Raw genomic sequence first — 8,459 nt, forward strand, 5'->3', positions numbered from 1 at the left:
GATTTCATCACTAAATTGCCAAGGACTGCAAGTGGTTTTGATACTATTTAGGTAATAGTTGATCGTCTCACCAAATCAGCACACTTCCTACCAATAAGAGAAGATGACAAGATGGAGAAGTTAGCACGACTGTATTTGAAGGAAGTCGTCTCCAGACATGGAATACCAATCTCTATTATCTCTGATAGGGATGGCAGATTTATTTCAAGATTCTGGCAGACATTACAGCAAGCATTAGGAACTCGTCTAGACATGAGTACTGCCTATCATCCACAAACTGATGGGCAGAGCGAAAGGACGATACAAACGCTTGAAGACATGCTACGAGCATGTGTTATTGATTTCGGAAACAGTTGGGATCGACATCTACCGTTAGCAGAATTTTCCTACAACAACAGCTACCATTCAAGCATTGAGATGGCGCCGTTTGAAGCACTTTATGGTAGAAAGTGCAGGTCTCCGATTTGTTGGAGTGAGGTGGGGGATAGACAGATTACGGGTCCGGAGATTATACAAGAAACTACCGAGAAGATCATCCAAATTCAACAACGGTTGAAAACCGCCCAAAGTCGACAAAAGAGCTACGCTGACATTAAAAGAAAAGATATAGAATTTGAAATTGGAGAGATGGTCATGCTTAAAGTTTCACCTTGGAAAGGCGTTGTTCGATTTGGTAAACGAGGGAAATTAAATCCAAGGTATATTGGACCATTCAAGATTATTGATCGTGTCGGACCAGTAGCTTACCGACTTGAGTTACCTCAACAACTCGCGGCTGTACATAACACTTTCCACGTCTCGAATTTGAAGAAATGTTTTGCTAAAGAAGATCTCACTATTCCGTTAGATGAAATCCAAATCAACGAAAAACTCCAATTCATCGAAGAACCCGTCGAAATAATGGATCGAGAGGTTAAAAGACTTAAGCAAAACAAGATACCAATTGTTAAGGTTCGATGGAATGCTCGTAGAGGACCCGAGTTCACCTGGGAGCGTGAAGATCAGATGAAGAAGAAATACCCGCATCTATTTCCAGAAGATTCGTCAACACCTTCAACAGCTTAAAATTTCGGGACGAAATTTATTTAACGGGTAGGTACTGTAGTGACCCGAACTTTTCCATGTTTATATATATTAATTGAGATTGATATTTACATGATTAAATGTTTCCAACATGTTAAGCAATCAAACTTGTTAAGACTTGATTAATTGAAATAGGTTTCATATAGACAATTGACCACCCAAGTTGACCGGTGATTCACGAACGTTAAAACTTGTAAAAAAACTATATGATGACATATATATGGTTATATGTATAGTTAACATGATATTATGATAAGTAAACATATCATTAATTATATTAACAATGAACTACATATGTAAAAACAAGACTACTAACTTAATGATTTTGAAACGAGACATATATGTAACGTTTATCGTTGTAACGACATTTAATGTATATATATCATATTAAGAGATATTCGTACATCATAATATCATGATAATATAATAATTTAAAATCTCTTTTGATATTATAAACATTAGGTTAACAACATTTAACAAGATCGTTAACCTAAAGGTTTCAAAACAACACTTACATGTAACGACTAACGATGACTTAACGACTCAGTTAAAATGTATATACATGTAGTGTTTTAATATGTATTTATACACTTTTGAAAGACTTCAATACACTTATCAAAATACTTCTACTTAACAAAAATGCTTACAATTACATTCTCGTTCAGTTTCATCAACAATTCTACTCGTATGCACCCGTATTCGTACTCGTACAATACACAGCTTTTAGATGAATGTACTATTGGTATATACACTCCAATGATCAGCTCTTAGCAGCCCATGTGAGTCACCTAACACATGTGGGAACCATCATTTGGCAACTAGCATGAAATATCTCATAAGATTACAAAAATATGAGTAATCATTCATGACTTATTTACATGAAAACAAAATTACATATCCTTTATATCTAATCCATACACCAACGACCAAAAACACCTACAAACACTTTCATTCTTCAATTTTCTTCATCTAATTGAACTCTCTCAAGTTCTATCTTCAAGTTCTAAGTGTTCTTCATAAATTCTAAAAGTTCTAGTTTCATAAAATCAAGAATACTTTCAAGTTTGCTAGCTCACTTCCAATCTTGTAAGGTGATCATCCAACCTCAAGAAATCTTTGTTTCTTACAGTAGGTTATCATTCTAATACAAGGTAATAATCATATTCAAACTTTGGTTCAATTTCTATAACTATAACAATCTTATTTCAAGTGATGATCTTACTTGAACTTGTTTTCGTGTCATGATTTTGCTTCAAGAACTTTGAGCCATCCAAGGATCCATTGAAGCTAGATCCATTTTTCTCTTTTCCAGTAGGTTCATCCAAGGAACTTAAGGTAGTAATGATGTTCATAACATCATTCGATTCATACATATAAAGCTATCTTATTCGAAGGTTTAAACTTGTAATCACTAGAACATAGTTTAGTTAATTCTAAACTTGTTCGCAAACAAAAGTTAATCCTTCTAACTTGACTTTTAAAATCAACTAAACACATGTTCTATATCTATATGATATGCTAACTTAATGATTTAAAACCTGGAAACACGAAAAACACCGTAAAACCGGATTTACGCCGTCGTAGTAACACCGCGGGCTGTTTTGGGTTAGTTAATTAAAAACTATGATAAACTTTGATTTAAAAGTTGTTATTCTGAGAAAATGATTTTTATTATGAACATGAAACTATATCCAAAAATTATGGTTAAACTCAAAGTGGAAGTATGTTTTCTAAAATGGTCATCTAGACGTCGTTCTTTCGACTGAAATGACTACCTTTACAAAAACGACTTGTAACTTATTTTTTCGACTAGAAACCTATAATTTTTTTGTTTAGATTCATAAAATAGAGTTCAATATGAAACCATAGCAATTTGATTCACTCAAAACGGATTTAAAATGAAGAAGTTATGGGTAAAACAAGATTGGATAATTTTTCTCATTTTAGCTACGTGAAAATTGGTAACAAATCTATTCCAACCATAACTTAATCAACTTGTATTATATATTATGTAATCTTGAGATACCATAGACACGTATACAATGTTTCGACCTATCATGTCGACACATCTATATATATTTCGGAACAACCATAGACACTCTATATGTGAATGTTGGAGTTAGCTATACAGGGTTGAGGTTGATTCCAAAATATATATAGTTTGAGTTGTGATCAATACTGAGATACGTATACACTGGGTCGTGGATTGATTCAAGATAATATTTATCGATTTATTTCTGTACATCTAACTGTGGACAACTAGTTGTAGGTTACTAACGAGGACAGCTGACTTAATAAACTTAAAACATCAAAATATATTAAAAGTGTTGTAAATATATTTTGAACATACTTTGATATATATGTATATATTGTTATAGGTTCGTGAATCAACCAGTGGCCAAGTCTTACTTCCCGACGAAGTAAAAATCTGTGAAAGTGAGTTATAGTCCCACTTTTAAAATCTAATATTTTTGGGATGAGAATACATGCAGGTTTTATAAATGATTTACAAAATAGACACAAGTACGTGAAACTACATTCTATGGTTGAATTATCGAAATCGAATATGCCCCTTTTTATTAAGTCTGGTAATCTAAGAATTAGGGAACAGACACCCTAATTGACGCGAATCCTAAAGATAGATCTATTGGGCCTAACAAACCCCATCCAAAGTACCGGATGCTTTAGTACTTCAAAATTTATATCATATCCGAAGGGTGTCCCGGAATGATGGGGATATTCTTATATATGCATCTTGTTATTGTCGGTTACCAGGTGTTCACCATATGAATGATTTTTATCTCTATGTATGGGATGTGTATTGAAATATGAAATCTTGTGGTCTATTGTTACGATTTGATATATATAGGTTAAACCTATAACTCACCAACATTTTTGTTGACGTTTTAAGCATGTTTATTCTCAGGTGATTATTAAGAGCTTCCGCTGTCGCATATTTAAATAAGGACAAGATTTGGAGTCCATGCTTGTATGATATTGTGTAAAAACTGCATTCAAGGAACTTATTTTGTTGTAACATATTTGTATTGTAAACCATTATGTAATGGTCGTGTGTAAACAGGATATTTTAGATTATCATTATTTGATAATCTACGTAAAGCTTTTTAAACCTTTATTGATGAAATAAAGGTTATGGTTTGTTTAAAAATGAATGCAGACTTTGAAAAACGTCTCATATAGAGGTCAAAACCTCGCAACGAAATCAATTAATATGGAACGTTTTTAATCAATAAGAACGGGACATTTCAGTACCTACCCGTTAAAGTTCATACTTAATAGCTTAGTACGAAAATCAATTACTACCATCCAAATAATACTCAACCATGGAAAATTATTGCATTTCACACTTCACTATTTTACATATGCTTATCTTACATCAAACATTAAGCAAACCACACTAGTAATATTATACAAAACGTTATATGATCCCATGGTTTAAAACAACAGCGCATCATTTAACCCAAAACGTTTGTGTTCAAAGAAATCGCTTATAGGTTATCTTGACTGTCTCCCTGCGTTTTGACGGAGGGGCTGAAGAACTGGATGCCGGGATAGAACTAATAGGAATAACGGGAATAGGGGTGGAAGTGTCTGGTGGAGTTGGTGCCACAACATCCTCTCTAAACTCGGGATTTGGATTCTCCAATTCAGTAGCCTTTCGTTTCTTTCCTCTTTAAAAACTTGTCTTTCGTAATTTCCTGTATTTCTTCCTCCTCGGGATCACTTTCTGATTCCTCTTCAATTGATTCATCCGAAAATTGTGAGTCTTCCCCAAAGGTGTCATTTTCATCACCGGATAGGTTAATGACTGGAACACCATCTAAAGATTCTGATTCGGAGTCGCTGAATATGATAACAAGTTCTAAGCCAGACATCTATCACATAACAACTAGCACGTTAGTACCACATAATATTTAAATATTAATTTTTAACCAACAAGGATAAGCAATAGTTTTCTAAATCAAACACGGTCAAAGTCCAGACTCACTAATGCATCCTAACAAACTCGATAAGACACACTAATGCAAATTTTCTGGTTCTCTAAGACCAACGCTCTGATACCACATGTCATAACCCGACCTTAACCATAAGGACGAATACAATAACATATGATTTCATCGCGAGGTATTGACCTCTATATGCGACATTTTTCAAAAACTGCATTCGTTTTTACAATACAAACCATAGCTTTTATTACAAATACAAGGTTTAAACAACTTAATAATGATTATCGTTTAGCGATAATCTTAGACTTACAAACTTTACATGTGATAATAACAATACGACTTCCAACATATTTTACATTACAAATCCTCCGATATGCAGTTTTATTTTTGACACAAATATGCATACTCAAGATCTTGCTTAAATTCAACATGTTGCAGCAGAAGCTTTTAGTTATCACCTGAGAATAAACATGCTTAAAACGTCAACATAAAGTTGGTGAGATATAGGTTTAATGCCGGCAGCGTTATAAATATAGACCACAAGATTTCATATATAAACGTTTTAATAAAAATATTCTAAGTTGTTGAGCACTTGATAACCATACTTAACATTTAATCAACGTCGCATATTCCCTTTATTATGAAATCTTACTACATCGTACCAAGTGTAGTCACCGAAATGAAGTACTGTGCAACCGTTGAATACTGGTCGTCCAGTCCGGTTGGGGTTGTCAGGCCCGATAGATCTATCAACAGGATTCGCGTTTACAATACCTCATGTAATTAGTAGTTACCGAGTTACAGGGAAGTATGCCAGTGGTACAACTCAACGTAGAATATATATTTTTAATTACTTGTGTCCATAACGTAAATCATAAAATGCATGTATTCTCATCCTGAAATATTTAGAGTTTAAAAGTGGGACTATATACTCACTTTTGCCTTGAAGGTATTTATCACGACTTGGTCTCCGATAGATATCACGAACCTAACCATATATATAATATATCAACATATTTTCATCGTTACATATATATATATATATATATATATATATATATATATATATATATATATATATATATATATATATATATATATATATATATATATATATATATATATATATATATATTTAATACTTTTAATATTTTCTTAGTCCGTAGTTAGCAGTCCGATGTTAGTGATCCACAATTAGTTGCTTAAATAAAATAAATAAAGACCCCATCGTATTCGTATTGATCAGAATTAATCTCGACCCATGGTACCATGTTGTCAAGTGACGTGTTGCGTACATAAAGTACCGTGTTGTCAAATGACGTGTTGCGTACAATCATGAGGTCTTATGATTAATCTTCTCGTGTTGTTTACGGGTGGTCCTGAAATATATAAAATCAAATCATAAGTAAATATATATGAAATATCATATTAATTAGAAATATATGATTAATTTAATTTTTCTCCAAATATTTTCGTAGCTAAACTAGCTTCGGATACCCGATCTTGTTTTAGTCGTAGTTTCTTCATTACAACTCCGTTTTTGTTGGTTCAACTTGCCACTTCCTTGGATCGACTTAAATTTTAAGAATATGAACTGAAAATACCTTAGGTTGTATTCGAAATCATAGGTTATAGGTCAAACTTTGGTGAAACTTATGAAAGTGATCATTTTCCATCATAAAAATAACATTTAATGATCATTTTTCTAAAAATACTTACACTTTGAGTTAAACTATAAAATTTTTATGTGTTAACATATTCATAAGAAATATCATTTTTCCAGAACATGAACTTCCAATTCAAAGCTTAAGATGGTTTTTAATTATCCAACCCAAAACAGCCCCCGGTTGCACTCCGACGACGTAGATTCACTTTTTAAGATGTTCTTTGTAAAACCAAGTTATATCTTGTTAAGTTAGCATATCATTATGATATATTACAGGTCTTGAAGTGTTTTAAAAGTCAAGTTAGAAGGATCTATTTAGTTTGCGAACAAGTTTGAAATCATTCAAACTATGTTCTTGTTGTTAAAATTTTATACCACAAAATAAGATAGCTATATGAATATGAATTGAATAAGATTATGAATAAGGTTACTACCTCAAGTTACTTGGACAAAGTTACTGTAAGAGATGAGAAAAATCCTAGAACCAAAAGAGTGGTGGAGTTGGATCAAAAGGTTGGAAGTAAACTTGTATTTTTGGAAGGATTATTGAAGTTTTCTTGTAAGGAATTTATTATGATGATTAAGGCTTGTTTTTGAAGCTAGATCTTCATGGTTATTTGCTGAGATTGTGAAGAACACTTAAGGTTCCTAAGAGTGTGTTTTTAGTTAGAGAAAATGTGTAGTAAAAATAAAATTGGAATGGAGTATAAATGGTGGTGAAAAGATGTATAAATTTGTAATATTGTGCAAAAGTCTTGTAATATGCCAAATTGATTAATCATGCATGCTAAGATCCAAAATTGGCTGACTCATAGCTGCTAATAAAGTGGTTGTGATGTGTATATACTAATAGTAAATACGTATAGGAGCTGGGTATGATACGAGTACATATACTCTAGGTATACATGTAGAAATTTTGAGGAAACGGAACGAGAATTCAAATATAGCTATCTTTTGTAAATATACTTATATTGTTTTATGTATATAAGCCCTTTAAAAGTGATTAAATACATATTTATACGATACTTGTATAAGTATTATAGGTTAAAGGTATATATGTCAAATAACGTTACGTATAGTTATCATTTTGAAAACTTAAGTTAGTAGTCTCAAAGTATACTTATAACTTATTGTTATTAGTACACAATAAGATGTTAAACCATTCTTAGATCATGTTAAATATATATAAATACATATATATACACAAACGTATAATTATCGTTTGTTATATAGTTCGTGATATCATCGGTCAAATTGGACGGTCAAACGTTGTGTAAAACTCTTTTTAAAAACATAAATCTCAACAATTTAGATTACTTATCATGTTGGTAAGGTTTAATTTATGTAAATATTAATCTCATAGGTATAAAATGATCGGAAAAATCCGGGTCGTTACATATAGAGTCGTTCTCGATTATATATACTTGTGTTGTGATATTGTGAAGTCATAATTCCTCGGCCCTATTTGAGAGTATGACAGATGAATTCAAAAAATCCAGTGGTTCAGTTCCCTAGGCAGAGAGAAGAAGCAACCCATGTTTTGGATTTTTCGATTTCCAATTTAATATTAATAAAGAGTAGTTTTTAGCTTTTATGAAAATGTCATATTTAATAAAAAGCTCTGTTTGATTAAAGGAGCTTAAAACTTTTAGACAGAGAAAAAAAGAAGGTAAAAGCTACTAAAAGTAGCGTTTAACTTTTAACTTCTAAATTTTTGTATGTTACTATTTATTTAACAAATA

The sequence above is a fragment of the Rutidosis leptorrhynchoides genome, chromosome 2 (genome assembly GCF_046630445.1).
Source record: "Rutidosis leptorrhynchoides isolate AG116_Rl617_1_P2 chromosome 2, CSIRO_AGI_Rlap_v1, whole genome shotgun sequence".
Taxonomy (NCBI): Eukaryota; Viridiplantae; Streptophyta; class Magnoliopsida; order Asterales; family Asteraceae; genus Rutidosis; species Rutidosis leptorrhynchoides.